Raw genomic sequence first — 21,470 nt, 5'->3', positions numbered from 1 at the left:
TGGAGTTACATAAGAAGTATAAATTTCAGCCCCTAAAATAAGTGTAAGCAGGCTTATTTATGATTAAGAATTAGCAAAGGAGATCTTTTTTTCCATTCCATTTAGAGTCAAGTCTTAGAACTTTGAGGGTTGGGGCTTTTTTTCTAGTTCACCCACCAAGAGTGTTACTTTTCTTAGTAAAAAGAGTTACTTTCGGAGCTTGATGAAGTTGTCTCTAATCCTACCTCCCAGTCCCAGACTGAGACATTAGTCCCAGAGTTTGGCTCATGTTCCCAGTACACAAAACCTATCAAAACCCAGCCCCAGGCCCCCAGGGATTGGCAGATATCTTCAGGGTAAATCCTGATTTCAGCATTTGCTTCTCTGTATTTGGGCTTTTTTCATCTTGGGCCTCTGAAGATTTCTCTTACTTTTCCACTACTTTAACCCTACATTTAAAAAGATGTTTTTAAAAATATTACATCAAGCATTTCTGAGTATTCTGCATTGGCAGGGCTTCTCTGGCATCTCTGTTGGGAATGATCACTTCTGGATGACTGCCTGCTGACAAATTCAGCTCCAGGCTGACCCGAAATACCCAAACCTATCAGGTGACCAGAGCTGAACAAACAGGCCTATTTCATAACAGATTTCCTCCCTTATAAGACAGTTGTGGTTAACCACTAAATTTATTCTCTGTTACAGTTCATACAGAGGATTTGAAAATGATCACTTGGTCTCAGCTGTAGGAAGTTTTGCACCTTCTTTCCCCCCAGGGGACATTTGGCAATATCCGAGGACATTTTTGGTTGTCATAATTGAGAAAGGGGTGCTAATACGCATCTGGTGGGTGGAGGCCAGGGATGCTGTCAAATATCCTACAATGCAAAGGACAGCACCCCCACCCCCATGCCACAGAATTATCCAGTCTAAAATGTCAAAAGTGCCAAGGTAGAGAATCCCTGGACAATAATTATTATTTATTTTAAAAATCTTCCTTTAGGAGTCTCGAGTGTGTGTAGCAGGTATGACCACTACTCGTTTTTTTTCTAATGCTTTTGGTTTAGCTGCAAAATTTGAAAATGTTTATTTGTCAAAAATTAGTGAAGGAGAGTGAACATTGCTACAATCTATTGAATACTTTTTCTGCTCCAGGCACAGCGCTAAATGTGTTAATGAAGACAGTAACATTCATTTTATCATTTTCTCCAGAACTATAGTGCTTTGGGTCAAAGGTTGACATAAAGCTTTCAGAGCAAATGATGGGTATGCTGCAAATAAATTATCTAATATAAAGCAGAAACTATTTATTTTTAATTTTTTTAACGTTTATTTATTTTTGAGAAAGAGAGAGCATGAGTGGGGGAGGGACAGAGAGAGAGGGAGACACAGAATCCAAAGCAGGCTCCAGGCTCCGAGCTGTCAGCACAGAGCCCAACACGGGGCTCGAACTCATGAACTGTGAGATCACGACCTGAGCCGAAGTCAGACGCTTAACCAACTGAGCCACCTGGGCGTCCCAAAGCAGAAACAATTTAGATTGAGTTTCTAGGCATGACAATACGTAACATTTCAAAGTTGGATTTTAGTCAGATCAACATATCACAGTGTGATTAATGGGACCACAGTAGCATTTCCTCTGACTTTCCAAAAAGCTGGACATGCAGACACAAGCCTGTCATTCACCCTCCAGCATTGTGACTCAGGCTGCAGGTGAGAAATACTCCTAGGATCACTCCTTGGGTTTCCATTTCCTGTCTCAGCCTGTGATGTCTTCTCTGCAGGGCTTCCCTTTCAGTGAAGAGGGAATAGCATCACACAACTTGAAAACTTGCTTGGCAGCATCCAGTCCACTTGACTTTCTTGAGAAAGGTAGGATTAATCAGGAAAACTTATCAATAATGTCATTTATAGGGGGCTAGGAGAGGGGTCATCCTACCACTGAGCAGCACATACTGTAGGAAGGGTACAAATCCAGCTGAGTGTTGGCCCGTGTCATCGAAGTCACCCATACTTCCCCATTGTCCCATGACCATTTGCAATTTTCTCATCTTCCCTGGTTCTGCCATTCTGGTCAGTGTGGTAGATCAGCTCCTGATTCTCTCTTCTAGTGCCCTCTTTGGCTTTTCCAAACTCTTTGGTGTGCATGCCTCAGCAACTTGGACATAGCCCTTTGGATGTCCTCCCTGGCAGTGAGCTTCCGGTCCTGTGCTTGGGACTGAGGGTACGTGACACAGTCAGTGTCCCTAATCCTGCCACGGAGCAAATCAAATGCTGGCACTTCTGACTGCCTTTTGTCAGCTGGAGAAGTTTATGTTGTTTATTTTTAAGACTTCGGGCAAAAAATCTAGTTAAGAGATGACACGATCGGTGACTTAGGAAAGGATACTTGGGGGCACAATCCCCCACTAACCTTGCTCTGGCTTGAGACACTCCTTAGGCAGGTTTCTTCCCTAAGGCTGTCAGATAAAATACAAGATACCTAGTTAAGGTTTAATTTCAGATAAACTAGGAATAATTTTTTTCAAGTACAATCATGTCCCACATAAGTATCCTATTTCTGAGTCCCCAAGCCAGATCTGCGAACGACACGCAGGTAGGCAGAGCTCAGCAGGCATCAGCTTGCACCCCTCCTCTGCACAGCCCCCAGACCCGATCCCCACCTGGCCAGGATGTGCATGCAAGCAAGCCTCCCAGGTCTCTGTGCTGGAAGCTTCTCCAAGGCTCCTGGGGCAGAATTTCCCCAAGTCTGGACAGGTCTGAAAGTGCTGCCTGGCAGCCAGAGGGTCACCAGTAGCCACCATGTACACAGGCCTGGACATCACCCCAAAGGTGTTGCCAAACAAGATCTGACCTGGGACATCAGAATGAGCAGGACCATGGGGGCTGTCAGGGCCTGAACATGATCACTCACAGTAGCACTGGAGTCTAGAGGGAAGGAGAGAGATTGATCCTTCCTCCTCCCCTAGCTCACTGGCCACTCAGAAGGAACCTTGAGATGGGGTCAGAGCAGGGCCAGGCTGACTGTCCTTGTTCTATAAGTTGCCTGTGACTGAGCCCCAGTGGGCCCTTCTCGGAGGGACAGTCCCTAGCCCCGCCCACCCTTCTCATAGGGACCCGCATTCAGCCACTGGGCTTCATTGTCTGCCTACTTAGCTGCAGACCTCACCTTTACTTCGCCTTACCATGTGTACACTTCACCTGTGCACTTAGTGCATAGATCTTGGTTTCTGATACTGTTCTCCAATGAAAGCAATATGGCTGGCTCCTTGGAGGAAAGACTGACTGCAGGATTGGAGCAGGCAATACACAAGATGAACCTGGAACATCTTGTAGTGCCAGAAAGTAAGCAAGTGCTTTAAAAAGAAAGCCACACATGCATAATACAAACCCACATTGATAGGAATATGTCAAAGAGGCTCTGGAGCCAACTCAAAGACTCCCAATGGTCAAAACTGGAACAAATTATTTTGAATAACAAATAATTAAAGTAATATGGGATTCTAACTCAAAGTATGCAAGGACTATTTATGAGTCCATACTGATGAAACCAAATGATTGAATAAATAAACAAATGGAGGACAAGAGACAAATCTCAAACGCAGAAGAGTCCTACGTTTATGCAGACAGTTTACCCTCAAGGAGGTGGAGCATTGGTAAAAACTAAGGGAATCTGCTTAAAGCATGGATTTTATGTAACGTAACGTGTCAGTATTGGTTCAGGGATGCTGACAAATGTACCATGCTAATGTAAAATGTCCATAATAGGGGATACTGGGTGCGGGGTGTATGGGAACACTGTACTAACTTTTCAGGTTTCTGTAAAACTATTCTAAAATTAAAAGTTTGTCTTAAAAAAAGACAAAGAGCCTAGCTTTATTGAATTTCTCATTATGAAAACAGATAATGTAGATTCAATCAATGCTTGATATATAATATATATGATACATGATATATGATACATATACAAAAGACAAAAGTAACAATCACCTTAACTCTCAGCCTTCCCTTAATACATTGGTAATTCCTTTCGGACTGTGCTTAATGTCCAGAGAGTTTTATATATTTTACATAAACCAGCTCCTATGTGAATGGCTATTTTTACCATGTGCCTTTCTCCCCCTACAACAGTACATCCGGGATATCATTCCATGCTAACACAGAGCTATATACCATTGTTTTAATTGTTTTAATGGTATCCTATTATGCTATAAGTTACCTAAGCAATGTGTACCATTTAAATTTGTTTTTTTCCCCTTTGTTTCCTCCTCAGAGCACCTAACAGCAACACCACATGCAAACATGCTTGAACTCTTGTCCAATTATTGACATAAGGTAAATTCCTGAGCCTAGAATTGGTGGTTACAAGAGATACACATTTATCATCTTGGCAGAGATCGTCAGATACTCTATAGCAGTACTGTTCTATTTCTTTGCTACCGTCAGCAGTCGATAACAGTGCCTGTTTCCTCATGTCCAGTCTGGGTGTTGTCATTCTTTTTAATATTTGTCAATCTGATAGTTGAAGATAATGGCTGATATGGATCCTCTCTTGTTGGCCCATCTTTGAAGCTTATGTTCCCACATTACTGCCCACAAAATTATTGTACCTATTCCATATTCTAATTTCTGCCTAGTCCTTGGTCCCAATGGTTAAGCCCCTACCATGAGAAACACATCATGGAGGTCAGTATCCTTATATTTCAAATTTTCCTTTCCCTTTCCAGGGCCTAAAGTATTCTGAAATAGTACAGGACAGCCCAAGAGTGCTTACTGAAATAAATGGCCCTTGGTCAATGTCTCCGTGAAAGAAGAGTGGATTGATAGTCCCTGTATAGTTGGAAATGGAGTGTGTTCAGCAGCTTTGGAAGGCATAACTCAGACCCTTTACTTGGGAAGTGCTCTGAACGCCTCCAGAAGAAGGGGCAGACTGAGTGGCCGTGTTTCTGAGGAGGACCCGCCCCTTGGACACAACTGATTGGAGCAGAAGGAAGAACTGATCCAAGCTGAGCCAATTAGATTCTCTCTCAGGCATTCAAAGTAAGAGACACAGAAACCACTGTGGTATTGCTGGCCACTGGAGTTGTAAGATCTTGGAGAATTGGAGCTTTTTTTGGTAGCATGGTAACCTGAAACAATGAGTTATTTCGAAGCAGGAGATGTCAAAAGCCTGCAGGAAGAGCTAAGAGAAGCAAAGGTGAAGAAACACGGGAGGGAGGGATTGAAAGAAATGAGTGGGGAAAAGCCTGATTCTTCCACCAGGTCCTGTGAGTCCTGGCTCTGGTGGGTGTGTCCCTAGAGGTTGCTTTATATCCTTAGGATAAATTCTCCTTTTACTAACTCATCCTTGACCAAGACTATGAAATACTTGCTCAAGCCCACCTCTTTTTGTTAATTTTTCACAGTTCCCAAACAACCTTCTGATGATTAACCAAATTCCCTTGACATCATATTATAGGGACACATACCCTACCCGTAAGTGTGTATTTACCTATTATAAATGTGTGATTAGCAGGTAGTTATTGAGTAACCATTATGCATCTGAGGCTATGAGGGAGCCCTTGTAACTGACAGAAAAATAGATATAACTCCTCACCCCCAGGAGCCTAAGGTGGGAGATAAAACTAATATACGAAAGAATTACACACCCATTTATCAGGCCAGCATGATAAGAGCTGAGCCAAGAATATTGTTCCTTGAGAAGGCTGCTGAGATCAGAGAGTGACATGCCACAGATATAGGTGGGGGGAGTGCTGGAAAGCACCAGGGGCAGCTGTTGTGTCAGGGACACCCTTAAGTCAGAGAAGACATTGGTTGTAGCTGTCACACATCCACCCCACACAGCAACTTGGGTACCTCCCAGGTGGCTGATGAGCCCTGAGGGCCAGTGTGTGTGTGTGCATGGTGATGTGAGCATGCCTGGGAAGCTGTCCTCTGGAAGCGGGGAGGTGCCATCCTACTAAGCTTGCCACAGGGGGATGGGGGCAGGTGGAAGGAGTGGGGTTCCCAGGCTGTGTAGGATGGAGACGGAGAGGAGCTGGTCCACTCCGGGCCCCAGACTCTCCAGGCAAAAAAACCTGTTTCATTTTCTGTAAAAAGGAGGGCATTCTGTTTCCTTCACAGGGTAAGTTTTGTTTTTTGTTTTTGTTTTTTTAAGTTTATTTATTTTGAGAGAGAGAGTGAATAGAGGAGGGGTAGAGAGAGAGAATCTCAAGAAGACTCCACACTGTCAGTGCACAGCCCAGTGCAGGGTTCAAACCCACGAAACCATGAGATCGTGACCTAAGCTGAAACAGAAAGTCAGACGCTTAACCGACTGAACCACCCAGGCGCCCCCACAGGATAAGTTTTAAGAGTTCAACAAAGCAAATGTATGGAATTTACATTGAAACATTTATCTGGGGCGCCTGGGTGGCACAGTCGGTTAAGCGTCCGACTTCAGCCAGGTCACGATCTCGCGGTCTGTGAGTTCGAGCCCCGCGTCGGGCTCTGGGCTGATGGCTCAGAGCCTGGAGCCTGTTTCCGATCCTGTGTCTCCCTCTCTCTCTGCCCCTCCCCCGTTCATGCTCTGTCTCTCTCTGTCCCAAAAATAAATAAAAAACGTTGAAAAAAAATAAAATAAAAAATAAATAAATAAAATGCTATTTGAAAGAGAACTGCGGTTATCCTGATGATTAGAATGCTGGATGTAGTGTTTATTTGATACTGGGCATTTCTTTTAAGGGTAACAGCTGGTTGACCCACTGTAGTTACAGCCTGCCCCCTCTTCTGGAATGGCTCCTGACTTGCTGGAGGGGTTTAGGAGCTCGATAATGGCTAATGTGAATGAACACATCACATGGCAGCCAGTTCTCGGGTACATGCAATATCTGTCTCCAACCTCCTTCAGACATGAGCACTACAGTGATTCTACCAAGGCAGAGAGGCTAAATGACTTTCCCAAGGTCACATAGCTAGGAATGGTGGAGCCAAGATTCACCCCAGGCAACCTTATCCCACAGCCCTTGCTCTCGACTTACCCACTGTGCTGCTTTTGGAAACCTGCCTGCTGAGGTACTTCCCTCCCTGATCCATGCCACTCTCATGGTTCACCCTTCCCTCTTCTGCTCTAAGCATCCAGATATGAGAAATTCCTTTTCACTCTTTGAACCGATTTCTCTCTCGCCCCTGGGTCTTCACATGCTATTCCTTTTTCTAAAATACTTTCCTCCCATCCTTCATCACTCAAACAACTAACTTATTGTTAGTCTCAGCTTAGAGCACATGCCCCCTGGGAAAGCACTTCCTGAGTCCTTTGAGTCTGAATTAGCGTCCCCACTCTGTCCTCTTTCAGCACTTCCTCCTCTGTACTGGAATTGCCTTTTGACATCTGTGTCTGCCCATGAACACTGTGTTAGCAGTGAGCGCTGTGTACATTTTCCCCAGGTGTTAATCTTGCACCCTGCTGCATCCTGATGGTTGGCACAGTGTCAGGCACGTGGGGCTCCATATGTCCTTGTTGGAGAAGAAATGAATGAATGACTGCTCAATGCTGTGTGGCTGTGTGTACATACATACCTGTCTGAGTGCACGTGTTATGAAGGCGCTGAGGCAAGCATGCTGGATGAGATCGAGAAGACAGTGACCAGGAGAAAAGAATGAAGGCGACCCTCCCTCAGCCAATCCCCTGAAATGCACTGTACATGATTTTCCCGGGGTGGGGGGGAGTGAACAGGAGACTGGCTGGGACCACCCGGAGAAGCCGGCAGCATCCTGGATGCCCCTGTGTGGGAGGGCTCCCTGCCTCTGAAGAGTGGGAGAGAAGCACATTCCAAAGACAATTTGACAAATAGGAGAGAAGGGGCTCTTTCCTTTGCATTGTTTTCTGTTTGGGTGTGTGTTACAGCTCTGTGTTTAAAAAGCTTGTCTAATTGAGCAAGTGGGGGGAAACTCATGGCCTGATTCAGTCCCAGGCCACATCAAACAAAGCAAGAGCTTCAGCACAAGGGAGGTTTTTGCCTTTCCTGGCAGGGACGGCAGCATGGGGATTATAAAGGATTTTGGTCAAGGGAGAATCATAATGAACATCCTGTTCTAGGAGTCCCGAGGCCCTGGATAGATTAGAGGAGAAGCAACAAATGCCTCGCCCAAGGTCATAGCACTCTCTCTCTGGTTGAATGTCAGCAGGTTCCCACATGGATTTACTGCTCAGGGCAGGTTACTGGAAGGGCAAAGTCTCACTCCAGGCCTGCTGGCCCCCAATCCAGAGCTCCTACCACCCCAGCTAATAGGATCCTCCAACTCTGATGCATCTTCAGAAAATCATGTTTCACCTTGGGCCGGAGAGGTGCTCTGTCTGACCCTTATGTCACAGGCTCTTCAGACCCAAGGTCTGAACAAGCCCTGCTCCTCAGCAAGAGAGCATCATAGGACATTGACATAAAAGCTGCCCATCATGACGTTTGGAGTTCACTAAGCAGAACCTGGGATCCACTCTCAAAATCATTTTAAGAACTTAATTCGATGGGCCTCATAATCCATTTTCAGAAATTATTTTTCATAAATGATTAAATGATGATACAAAACGAAAACGTTGCCACTTGGCTGCTGACTACATGTTACCAACTACCTTTTCAGCTCTAAGGTCACCAGTGTCCCCGTTAACATTTAGGACACAGAGCGCCTGGGTGGCTCAGACGGTTAAGCATCCGACTTTGGCTCAGGTCATGATCTCGCAGTTTGTGAGTTCAAACCCTATATTGGGCTCTGTGCTGACAGCTCAGAGCCTGGAGCCTGCTTCGGATTCTGTGTCTCCCTCTCTCTCTGCCCCTCCCCAGTTTGCACTCTGTCTCTCTCTCTCTCTCTCAAAAATAAATAAACACTAAAAAATAAAAAGATAACATTTAGGACATGGATCTCCTAAATTTTCTCTGGGAACACTTGAGGAAATAGCCTGATTTTTTAAGAAATATCTTATATTGAGGTATAATTTACATACAGCAAAATGCTCAGGTCTAACCTATAGAATTTGATGGGTTTTAACAAATATATACACAGAACTACCACACCGATGAAGATATAAAACATTTCTATCACTTAGAAAGTTCCTTTTTGCCCTTTCCCAATAAATTCCAACTGTTCTGACTTCTATCATTGACTGTTTTTCTCTTTTCTGGAGTGTCTTTGAAGACTCAACGTTTGTGTCCCTCCAAAATTTTAACCCAAATGTCAGGGTATTAGGAGACGGGGCCTTTGGGAAATGATCGGGTCAGGAGGGCATAGGCTTCATGAGTGGGATCAGTGTCCCTATAAAATGAATCCTAGAGGAATCCACACTCCTTCCACTATGTAAGGATGCAGCGAGAAGATGACCGTCTCTGAATCAGATAAAGGCTCTCACCAGTCACCAAACCTGCTGGCGCTTTGGTCTTAGACTTCCCAGCCTCCAGAGCTGGGAGAAAGAAATTTCTGTTGTCTGTAAGTCACCCAGTCTGTAGTATTCTGCTATAGTAGCCCGAACCGAAACAGTATCATAATAAAGGAATCACACGGTAGATAGTCTTTTGTGCCTGGTTTCCTTCATGCGGCATAATATCTCTGAGATTCATCTGTCGTCACATATTTTGGCTGTCCTGCCTTTTTATTGTAACAGAGTTTTCCATTGTATGTATATTCCACAGTGTGTTTGTCCATTCATCTGTTGATGGACATTTGGGTTCTCCCAGTTTTTTCCTGTTAAGAATAAAGCTGCTATGAATATTGATGTACAAGTCTTTGTGTAGGGCAGGTAGAAGTTTCATTTGTCGGGAGTAAAAATACCCAGGACTGGAATTCCTGGGTTATAAGATAGGTGTATGTTTAACTTTATGAGGAACTTGTGGCTTGTTTTCTATGTCACCTTCTTGAAAGGATGTTTAGAAATCAGCCTGCAAAGACTACACTAAAACAACCTCCATAGGGAGAAGGTGGTGACAGAGAGGCGGCAGGTCTCATTGAAGAAAGCCATGCTAACCAGCTCCTGAATTAACCAGCTTCTGCATAGTTTTCATAATTGCTGCTAACTTTGGGCTGTACCCAAGGAAATGCTTATTCACATTGCTAATGGAAGCAGACTAAGCAGACTGGCAATACTGAAATACCCAGAAGGTTATTTACACCAGAATGTTGACCAAACCTTTCAGAAATTTGCTTTAAGCTCCATCCATTATAATTTAGCAGAGTAATTTATTGAGAATGTAAACTATGGAAAGGTCACCTTTGAAAAGCTAATCTGAGTTCTGAACATTCACTGTTGGAGACTCTGTCTTACCCCAGGAAAGATAAACAGGCCTTTCTGTGAATTGAGGGCCTGGCTATATGAGTCTTTGCTGTCTGCTAGATAGTATCATCAGGCCATATTGGACAGGAAAGCAGTGTGAGAAAGCTGTGCTTGGGAGACTGAACAGGGGAAAGGGGTCTGAACTTGGCTGGGCCCCTGGGAACAGGAGCAAAGGGGTCTGACCCCAGCCTGTTGCACATGAAGGAGATCTGAACCCCTTGGAAGGCTTGCTTCTCTTGGCAGGACCTCAGAGGAAACAGTGGCAGGATAGCTAGGAAGCCAGGAACTAGGAATTGTGGCCTAGAAAGCTTATGTGACAGGCTGGACTAGCACAGTCCCCCACCTGGAACATGGGACCCTCAGAAGCAGGAAGCTAGAGCAGAAGCTGGCCACTTACAAGCAAAGCAGCATTGGTAGGCTCCTGGGAGACCAAAACCACCCATCCTGCATGCCTAGGCACATTTGTCATCCCCTGTCCTAGGATGTGTCACTGTTCACCAGTCTTCAGATTCTTCCCATAGAATTCTACACTCACACCCTTTGCCATGTGACTTTGTAGCCTTGCCCATTAGCCTGAGCATCATACGTCTCACCACTGATGTTGACATGGCCACATGACTTGCTTTGGTCAGTGGAGTGTGGCAGGAGTGACTTAAGAGGCTCAAGAGGCATCATGTGGTATCTCTGTTCAACTTCCTAAGCTCTAGCCATTTGATGTGAAAAGAACATGCCCTAGTACTACTGGTCCAAAGAAAATATGGAGCCAGGTTGATGTGAATTCTGTGGTACGTGAAGTATATCTTAATAAATTGTTTAGAAAATCATTTGCCTGTTAATTGTTTCTACAATAGTGAGGCAAGTACTAGTATTTCCCCCTACATTGCAGGCATGAAAATAAGGCTCAGAGAGCTTCGGTGGCCCTCCCAGTTCATTCACCACATAAATGTTCGAGACAAGACTGGGACCCAGGTCCCAACACCAGCACCCACTGGGTCCACGTGGTCCTTCCAGTGTGTTTGCCGCCCCACCTTAGGGCCACGGGGAAACTGGGCTCGAGGACTATTTAGACAACACTCAGTTAAGGGTCATGCTTGTTTTCAGCTCTTCTTTCTAGCATCTTCTCTTCTGGCACCCTTCTCCTTCCACTCACCCTCCCTCATCTGCCCACGATGCTGGTGGTTCAGGGATTTAACACAGTTGCAAGTAGGTTTTACCACGTTTCTAGGTACCCTAACTCTCAAATGCTCCTGCCCTCCCCCCACTGACTTTAAGTGGCTGGAGGTGTGGGCATCTTCCTTTTGGGCTCCATCATCAGGGGGACTTTCAACTGACAGGCACACACATCTATGGGATGTCTCCCATGAACCAGCGATTTTGATGAGTTCTTAAATGCATTCTCAATCTTCCAGCAACCCACAGAATATCTGCACTGATGAGGTCATTTTACAGATCATGAGACTGAAGCTTGGAGAGTTTAGGGAACCCACCCGACTTCTGGCAGACAGTGAGTGACCATGCCAGGGTTCCATCCCAGCTCTCCTACTCCAAGTCCAGTGCTCTTTTTTTACATTTATGTACATGTATTTGTCCCCCAGTATTCCCCATGGGATCTACCACAGGCCTGGAGCAAAGGAGGAGTCCAAGAAGGGAATGAAAAAGAAATCAATGAAAACCAACCTTTGCCAGCTGGCCCAAAGGCCTTTTTTCCTTAAGAAAAATGTATGAATCAGCCCTCACCCCCAGCATATCTGTGTGCGACAGAAAGACCCATTCTGGGGTTTTCATTTGCAAGAGGAAAAGAGTACCAATGGCCCTGAATTGGCATAGTTTGGGCATAAAATGGGCAGACAGGGCATGCGGGGGTGGGGGGTAGAAAATCTGAAGGGGTGTGGCTTCATCTTCTTGGAGGCAACAAGAGCTGCCTAAACATCTGCTGAGGAGATGGAGGGCAGGCATCCTGAGAGAGGAATCCCTTGGGGGTGCCTGAAGTAGATTGAGTGTTAAGGAAACTCCCAGACTCCAGAAGGAAAGAGAATTCTGGAAAGGCTGGCAAGATGTAGAAACTTCCTTGCAAAACTAACATCACATAATGTCATGTACAATACTTTTCCCCCTTTTAAAATGGATGGTAGGCGGCTGGGTACTGGGCCCTCTGCCGGCACCGTGGTCACTGCTGGCCCCAGTGCCACCAGGGCCACAGGCACTGGATGCCCTGTCAGCCCCACCAGAAGGAATTCCAACTACATTGTTCAGTCTGGATTGAAAAGTCTCAGGTGAGGATCCGATTGGCTGTCTTCAGTTCACATGTCCCTGCTCCTGCTGCCAGAGGTCAAGGGGAGCTTTTCACCTTCTCAGCATCCAGAGTGGGACCCTCTTGCAAAAGCAGACTCCTCAAGATCAGGAAGCAGGCTCAGATGCTATACAATTATGACAAAAATATGTCTACTATAATTGAGACAATGATACCTGCTTCTCAGGGTTGCTCGGAGCATTGAATAAGATCATTCGATTATTCTGCCATCATATATTGAGTTATCTGTAATATTCCCAGCACTGTGGTAGGTGTTGGGTAGTGTCTCTAAGTCCTGGCACATACTAAGAATTCGATAAGTGATAACTATGTTAAGAAGCTATGAAACGGAGCAGAGGGGGAGGGGGTATTACTTGGGAGGGTTTCTCAGCTAAGCTCTTAACTGAGCTCTGATCTCTGAGCTTCCTGAAAGCCAAGAGGAATAGTTCTAATAACAATAACCATAAAGAGCTGATTTACTGGATAGTTTCCATGTACCAGGAACGGTGCTAAACATCCCACATGTAGTATCTCACACTTAATCCTCCCAACAACTCTATAAAGGAGGCATTATTATTATTCTGATTTTACAGATTATGAAAAAAGGTTCAGCATGGTTAAGTAACTTGGCCAAGATCGATCAGTTAGTTAATGGCGGCACTGGGATTTGATCATATCCTTTTGACCCCGGAGCCCAAACTATCAATCGCTGCTCCACAATCCTCTCCAGCACCAAATGTCTGGGACAAACTACTGAGGGGCTGCCAGTTTCCACGGCCACCGGCCAAGCCTTTGCAAAAGCTCCTAAATTCAGTTTGTTAAAAATTCCCATGTTTTTCACATTTTTGTTCGCTGGGCTGGTTTGCATTTGATGCAACTGATTTAAAATGTGCCTTTGTTATCCTCGCCTGGGAATCGGGGCAGAAGTAAATGAGAAGAGAGGATGGGCGGGGAGGGGGGGGCGGGGGGAGCAAAACCATTCACCCAGTCGTGGTAGATTTGCTGTGGCAGAGACCTGGCAGGAGATGGGACTTTCTTTCTTTCTTCCTTTTAAGTTTATCTATTCTGGAGGGGGCGGGGGGAGGAGGAGAAAGAGAGAATCCCAAGCAGGCTCTGCTCTGTCAGCATGAAGCCTGACACAGGGCTGGAACCCACAAACTGTAAGAGCATGACCTGAGCTAAGTCAAGAGTCAGACACTTAACCAACTGAGCCACCCAGGCGCTCCAGAAGATGGGTCTTTCATCATTAGTTTTCCATTAATTCTTGGAACGAGACCCTCCCTGGCACAACGCTGAGGAAGACAAGGGTGATTTATGTTCAAAAATGTTGAGACTGGAAGGGATCTTAGAATTGCCTAGCCCGGCTGTTTGCAAACACTTTTAAAGTGGTGGAATCATACTTTAAAGGAAGTCTTCACAAAAGCCCAATTTCTAAAAATAGATCAAACAGGAACTGTTCTGGCCAAAGTGAAGCTGGGGCCCCAGAGCAGTTCGAGAATCACCAAGTCCAACTCCGGTGATGCAGGAGGGGAAGTAGCCCTGAAAGCGACTTGTCCAAGGTCACACAGCCTTTTAGTGGCAGAGCCAACTCCCAGCTCCAGCCCCCAGCCCTAAAGCGAGAGCGTGGCTCCTTGGCTCTTTCCAGCTCAACACCTCATACACTTGGGACTCCTCCTTCAGCCTCAGGCATGGTAAAACAGAGGCACTATTTCACTCAAAATTCCAGAAGACACTGTGGGCACAAGCGGATACATCTCTGAGCCCCTCTCGCAGAGTGAAACCGAGCAGGGAGAGATGTTCCCGCCCGCGTAGCACTGGCGCTATGGCAGCTGCGCTTCAATAGGACACAGTAGAATTATTGGTGATGTCCAGGGGGAGGTAGGGTGGCCTGAGGATGTGCATCCAGTGGAAACAGTAGTAATGTCTGTGTGGTCGGGGTCTCAAGGGCCATCTCAACGTGGCCATCTGAGGAGAGTTCGAAGAACGACGCTGTGGGCAGTGCCAGGGGAAGGCCACGAGGGGTGGTGAAGCATCACAGGGCTAGCAGCTGCAGGAAGCCCACCCTCCTCCCCCTCAGGGGACTCTTGTGGGAGTGGTCACAATATGGGTCACCTGGTAAGAGCTGTAGCCTTTCTTAGGGCAATCAGCCAACTCAGGACAGGGAGGGAGCAGGGAATAAATACTGACCTCCCTCTCCTCCCACCCCTGCCTCCAGTGCCTTCCACTGGCTGAACCCGACCAGAAGTCAGGACAAAATAGGCCGGATGATACAATTCATAAAGGTCAGTGCTGCAGGACACCGAGCGTGGCTGAGGAGGGTGGGGAGAGAATCGGGACAGGCAAGCAGAATATATCTCAAATGGTATTATCCCATGGAAGCAGCAGTGTCCAGGAGACCTCAGAAAGAGATGACTGTCTTTGTTCATGAGCAAACCTTAGCCACCCGGGGAACTCCTAGAAATTCTCATGGACACAGGCACTTTGCAGGGGTGGATGTGGGGAAGAAACTGAGAAGTAAGGTCACGAATACAACCTCATTTGTACCTATGAGGCCTGGGGAAACTTGCAGACTTCATCACTCTGGGGTTGGCAGTGGAGGGAGAAGGCCCTGGTTACAAGGGCAGGTGAGGTCCAGAAAGCTTCACTTTGCCCTCTCTGTGATCTCTTCATCTCCAGCACTCCTGCTACCATGGCAGTCCCAGGGGAGTGGGGCTTCCTCGCGCCTTTTGTATCTGCAATACAGCAACGCAGTTCTGATACTAACTACCCTGGGTTAGCGCAGACTCCTCAGCTTAAGGACACAGTCTCCGACAAGACTGTCCTCACTTCGCATGCCAGACACAAGTTCGGGGGTCTCCGGGCCACCTAGGCTTCTGACCAACTGGCTACAGACTTGGGAGTTCCCACTACCCCCTTAGCATGTTTACTAGCATGATGTACAGAATTCAGAGAAGTGCTATAGTTAGAATTTCGGTTTTCTTATAAAGGTTCCAGATCAGGACTAGCCGAGTGAAGAGGCCCATAGGGCCTGGGACCCTGGGAGGGTCCCGGACTCAGGACGGGGAGGTGGCTGTACCGGGCCAGGTGGGTGGACAACTATCTCCATATGCACCAACATCCGTTAGCCCACTAACACAGTTGCAGTGATGTTTCCTAAGAAAGGATGTTATGAGGAAATAATAGCATTAACATTTTGGAAGCAGGAAGGCAAGCAGATGAGGAATAACTGACCAGGCAGACTTTTGAGCCCAACCCTAAGCCTGACTTGGAGAAAGCTAGAATGAATGTTTCATACCACAGGTTCCTCAAAGGGAGGAAGCTGGAGCCCCAGGAGCTTAGGACCAGCAGTCAGGGGCTGGGGTTAAGTGCAGAGAACTAGGAGAAGCAGGGTTTGAGGGGTAAATGTAAATATGTGAATACATAAACATATGTAAACTACTTTGAACACACAGCAAGCAGTGCTTGTGCTTGGTAAGCAATCTATGAGTGTCTGCAGTTATTGGCACTTTCTGGGTCCCTTGAGGCCTGCTCTGACTCCATTCTGCTGGGCACCTGCCCCTCTTGCCCCAGCAGAAGTCTGCAGCTTTAGTCTCATGAAAGGGTCACAGAGTGGGTTTCTGGACTGGGGGGCTCCATAACAGTGGAGTGTGGGATGCAGAATGGAAAACAGAAGGACCAAGGACTGATGCCATTGATTTTTATTTTTTAAAATTTTTTAAAGGCTTCTTTAAAACTTTTAAAGTTTATTTATTTTTGAGAGACAGTACGCACACTAGCAGGAAAGAGGTGGGGCAGGAGGGAGAGAGAGAATCCCAAGCAGGCTCCACGTGGATGTGGATGCTTAACTGACTGAACCACCCAGGCGCCCAGATGCCATTAATTTTTTAAACTTAAGGACTCCTAGCACCTTTTGCCACTTGGGGCTTAAACACACTAGCAGCCTGACCCCACCCTCCAGGCAAGAGCCTGGAAGATTCCTCTCTGGGGAGTCTGAGTAGCCCAAGAGGAAAAATCTAAAGACATGGCCAGCAGCTTGAGGGTCCCTTGGTAAACAGCCTGCCCAGAACCCCTACCATATGAGCACATGCTTGCTTGGCTAATGAGGAAGTGCCACTGAGATGGGCTGTTAGGGGCAGTGCCTGTGAAGAGTAAATTAAAGAACTCTGGGTGGAAGGAATGGTATAACAAATGTGCAGAGACAGGCTATGGAGAGGTTTTGAAGAGTGGTGTGAGTAGGGCACGGGGCCAGGGAGTAGGGCAGGAAGAGGTAAGGGAAAAATAGAGGAGGCTCAAAAAGGCTGTCTGGGCCCAACAAGTGTTCGAGAAAGGCACTGAGGAGAATGGGAACGACGGAGCTAACCAAGGTCAGCTGTAGGGGATGGAAGTTAATTTGGTAGATAATGAGGAGTCTGAGGAGAGTCTGGAAACAGGAGAGTGACGTCTAGAACTGAGTTAGACTGAAGGAAGAATTCATTCAGGAGCCAGACACTGTGAGAGGTGATGGAAGGTCGCACCAAGACCAATTGGGAAACTCTCAGATGAACCGGTGTCCGTATGCACTGGAGGAGGAGGGGATGGAGGGTTAGAAAACGGAAATTGCTAGAAAAGGGGTGGAGCCCTTTGGATGGGAAACAAGAACTCTGATGTAACGCAGGAGGAAGAGTTGAGCAAGAGAGAAAGAAAGCAGCCACCAACCTATCCGGATGAAAACAAACACCTTAAACAGGACAAGGGCCTTCAAACGTTAGGAAACTTTTTGGCAGGTTTCTCCTCCTTAACCAGCATAACATGGGAATTTGGCAAAGATTTCTTTCCCTTTCCCAATGCTGTGGTGTTTTCAGCTGAAAACAGTCTCATGGACGCATCAACTGGGTACCAAGCGAGTGACAAACGAAGGAAGTTTGGGAAGTTGGTTTTCCCAGCAAGTGTTTGTCTTTGGAAATTCTTCTCCCTTCAGCCTTCTGCACAAAGACTTCCCTGATGTAGATGACAATGTCCAACCTCTCATGAGGGGAGTTGGTGATGCCAGTAAAGTATCTGGTAAAGGAAGCAGGACATCCTGCTCAGAGGATGCTCTTCTCTTGCATGCCTGCGAACTTGGGATTTATTCCCTACTCTTTTCTCCGAATGTAGGCATGCAGCATCTTGGTTACAAGTGCAAATAGTTGTCTGGAAAGAGAAGCTAAAAGTTCATTACTAACCATTCATACTTTGGTTCACTTAGCAGGGCCCCAAGGAAGGAACAGGTTAATAATAATAAATAATAATAAATGCTAATCGCACTTTAGAATCCGTTGAAGACCTTCTTACCCATTATCTTAATCCTCCAAGTAACAAACACTTGAGGGCCTTACAGGATTATTGTATCTCTCTTACAGAGAGGTGAAGGGACTTGCCCAAGAATACATGGGTGCTTGTTGTTGGCAGAAGTGAAAGTTGCACTCAGGGCTCCCAATGTCCAGTTTGGGGCCCCTTCCTGGGTGTGCATGGTGGGGTGGGGGCTGTGACAGCCCAGGTGTGGGCAGTATGCCAGGGTAATGTGCAGAGGGGAGGGTATCCAGATGGCCTGAGAGAACAAGAACCAGGAAGCTCCTTTGGGTATACAACCACTGGCTAGGGTTGAAGCCATAATCAGGATCCCCTAACTTCTACCCATTGTCAAGGCCTCTTCCCTCAGCTCTGTGTGAGACAGAATAAAGAGGAGAAGAGAATAGTGTGCAGCAAACACCAGGCTGATGGGTAGTACCCATCAATCCCAAACCCAGCCCTCCATCCTGATTCTTTGCTCCCCTGGAGAACCAGCTCTATGATCAGTACAACCTCCAGATTTCCCTGCAAGAGGGAAGATCGCTGTGTAAGAGCTTGGCCCCTTTGAGGAAGTCTGTCCTGACAACATGTGCCAACCCTAGCTCATGGTTCAAGGTCGCTGAGGTGCTCAAAGCTGGGAGTTGACTCACTTATTGGTGAGCCCATGGTCAGTGGTAAACATGGAGGCCCTTCTTGGTATAGGAGCTGGATGCTCTCCACAATAGACCTGCCTTGCAAGCTCAGGCCCTGGGCAGATGCTCATAGGAACTATGTCTGAAAGAAACAAGGACGTGGCCATAACTCTGGATTTGAACTCCTAGATCCAAGATAAGCTGCCTCTTGAAGCCATAGCTATCCTCCCTAAAGCCTCCATGGGAGATCCACGCAGAGAGGAAAGACCCAGGAGAAGGGACAATTTATAATTAATAGGGGCGTTAACCTGACCTCGGGCGTGGACATCAGCAAGACCTCCTTTACATTCAAGGCCAAAGTGCTCTTTGGAGCTGGGCCCCTTTGGGGATTCAAAGAGCACTCTGAGGGCCCCCTTCTCTCTCGTGCACACAGCGTATGCATACCCACTCAGCAGGATATAGGCCCAATGCCTCTTACCTAAGGACCTTCGCTGGAGAACCATGACCCGTAATGAAACTGGATGGCCACTTCTTCATCCCTTTCCAGCATGCCTCAGAGGGGAAGAATAAGAGACTGCGAAGAGCCACCCCTGACCCCACCCTCAACTCAGACCACATCTCCAGCATATCATTTGAAAATAAATAACCATTAAAAATTAGTGAGACAGGAATTCATCTGTGACCCACTGGAACATCTTTCATGCTTTAATGTTCTTGATGGCCTAGTGAATGCAATTTAATTCAACACAGCACTGTGAGGGGCTGATCCGAGTCAGGCTAAGGGGTGGGTGCTGATGATACAAAGGGGTTCCACATGATCATTCAGAGAAGTGGTCACAGTGTGGTCAAAGAAACACACACACAACTTGTTACCACTTGGGCCAGTGCTAAGGTAGAGCTAGGGGAGAGTAGGGGAAGCATGATCATTTCTGGACAGAGGGGAAAAGTTTACACAGCAGGCTCACAGAGGAAGAGATGTGTGGGTCAGGCCTTTGGGCCTCTCCTGGGAAGGATTCATGACTGAAGGAGAGAAGTGAAATGCAGGTGTGTTTGAATAAAGATGCGGGCTCTGGGAGGGCTGATACATGGCATATGTCAGGAAATAAGCCAGCTGTGATCCAGTTAGATCCGGGGCCCATTAAAAAAAAAAAAAAAAAAAAAAAGGATTAGGACAGGGAAGGGAAGAGAGAGAGGCTTAGAAAGAGGACTTACAATATTGAACACTTGGACACTGTTAGACCTGACTAGTTTCTTCCCTAGGAGTAGCATCCACGGTGAGAAATGCATTGAACCAGGGAGACCATTCCTAGCTCTGGCACTCACAGTAGGGGGGACCTTGGATAAGTGAGTCCCTTCCTGGGTCTCAGCTAATACCTATAGAACAGGAGTGGATGCTTGCCATTGGTGGTATTTGACACCACATCCCTCCTAGCAGGAAACATCATGGCCCCATGATGGTGGTGGGGGGGGGGGGGGAATTGAAGGAGGCTTAGTAAGGGATCGTTTATAAAGGGATAGGCACAAGGAAAGGAACCAAGGATTGGTAAAATGCCAGGGATTTGAAACATCTGGAGAGGCAAGGAGATAAGACTATTGGCTGTGAGAGAGGGCTGCCTGACCAGACCTGTAGCCTTCGATAGAGAATGGAGCCAACTGCCAGCTGGGATAGGGAGAAATACTAGGGTCCTCTAGCCACCCTCCAGTGCCTCTCAGCCAGACACACGCAAAGGCAGAGGGCAAGAGAGCCGGCTGAGGCCGTGTGTGGAGGTCAGCTTCCCACACAGAGCAGGGCTGGGAAAGGAGCAGGAGGAGGCAATAGAGAATATCTCACATGGGTAGCCAACTGACCAATTTATTTGAAGAGTTATATGAATATTTTAATGCGTAACAAAAGCAAGGTAGCCACACATCAAAGCTATGAGTTCACAGCTGTCATTTTTTTAGGGTAAGGCTAAAGCGGACCTTTAAAAGTTACAAGTTAGACAGTTGAAAGAAAAATATTAAGTGGTAGTACGGGTGGTACAGGAATATGGCAAAAATCACAAAGATGGCATTCATGAAACTGAACTTCAGGAAATTCTGATTCTCACCACTCTGGGATCATGACCTGAGCTGAAATCATGGGTCAGATGCTTAACCGACAGAGCCACCCAGGCACCCCTCCATCAAGGGGATTTTAAAAACTGTGATACTTCCATACTATGCAGCAATGAAAATGAACACATCTAAGCCTCATGCAGCAAGATAGATGAAGTTCCCAAACCCAACGTGAGTGAAGGAAACCAGATACAAAGAATCCGTACTATAGATTTCTTTTATGTAAAGTTCCAAGACTAGCTAAACAAATCTAAGGGGTGGAGGTCAGATGAGTGGCTACCATCACAGAAGGAAGGTGAGGGTAGTGACCAGAAGGAACCACAAGGCAGGCTTCGGGAAGGTCAGCAATGTTCCATTTCTTGACCCGTTTTTGACATGGTATGTTCATTTAGAGATAATTCATTGAGTTTTGCATTTATGATTTTGGAACTTTTGCTAGGTCTCTTATACTTTAGTAAAAAAAAATATTATTTTAAGTGTATATAAAAGGGAAAAGCTATGATTTTTCCTTGTTGACTCTAGGGAAATGGTCATAAAGGATGCATGTCACTTTAGGATAAGCAGAGGTGACGAGTTTCTAATGATCAAAGGCTTGGTCACTTCTCCCATTTCCACCAACTCCCTTCTCCTACCTCCCTCAACTTCCTTCCATTCTTGGTAGAGCTCCTGCCATCGATAAACATTTCACAGATGCCCATTGGACTGGCAATAATAGAGCCCTATTTTCTAAATCTGATTTGTCTGGTTGACCAGATGATTGACATTAGCCACTGTTGGAATTTCTCTCCTCCTTCCAGGTGAGAGTAGAAGAACTCTAGACCTTATATGGTATAGGAAAATAGGTCAAGGGCCTCCTCCTCTGCCCATG

At 46.4% G+C, this 21,470-nt stretch overlaps 1 long non-coding RNA gene across 3 annotated transcripts in view; it reads right to left on the bottom strand.

Moving 5' to 3' along the window:
- Positions 1–1,371: 1,371 nt before the first annotated feature.
- The window catches only part of LOC102901534, a 30,175-nt gene continuing 10,076 nt past the window's right edge, over positions 1,372–21,470 (bottom strand). For 2 of the 3 annotated variants that reach the window (XR_439967.5, XR_002154958.3), the window contains exon 5: positions 1,372–2,438. This is a non-coding gene — a long non-coding RNA (uncharacterized LOC102901534). Of the gene's footprint in view, positions 2,439–15,110; positions 15,299–21,470 lie in introns of all 3 variants that reach the window. The other variant, XR_006595716.1, reaches the window with a different exon arrangement.

Source organism: Felis catus, chromosome A3 (assembly GCF_018350175.1).
Source record: "Felis catus isolate Fca126 chromosome A3, F.catus_Fca126_mat1.0, whole genome shotgun sequence".
Lineage (NCBI taxonomy): Eukaryota > Metazoa > Chordata > Mammalia > Carnivora > Felidae > Felis > Felis catus.
This window is presented reverse-complemented; position numbering and strand designations above follow the sequence as displayed.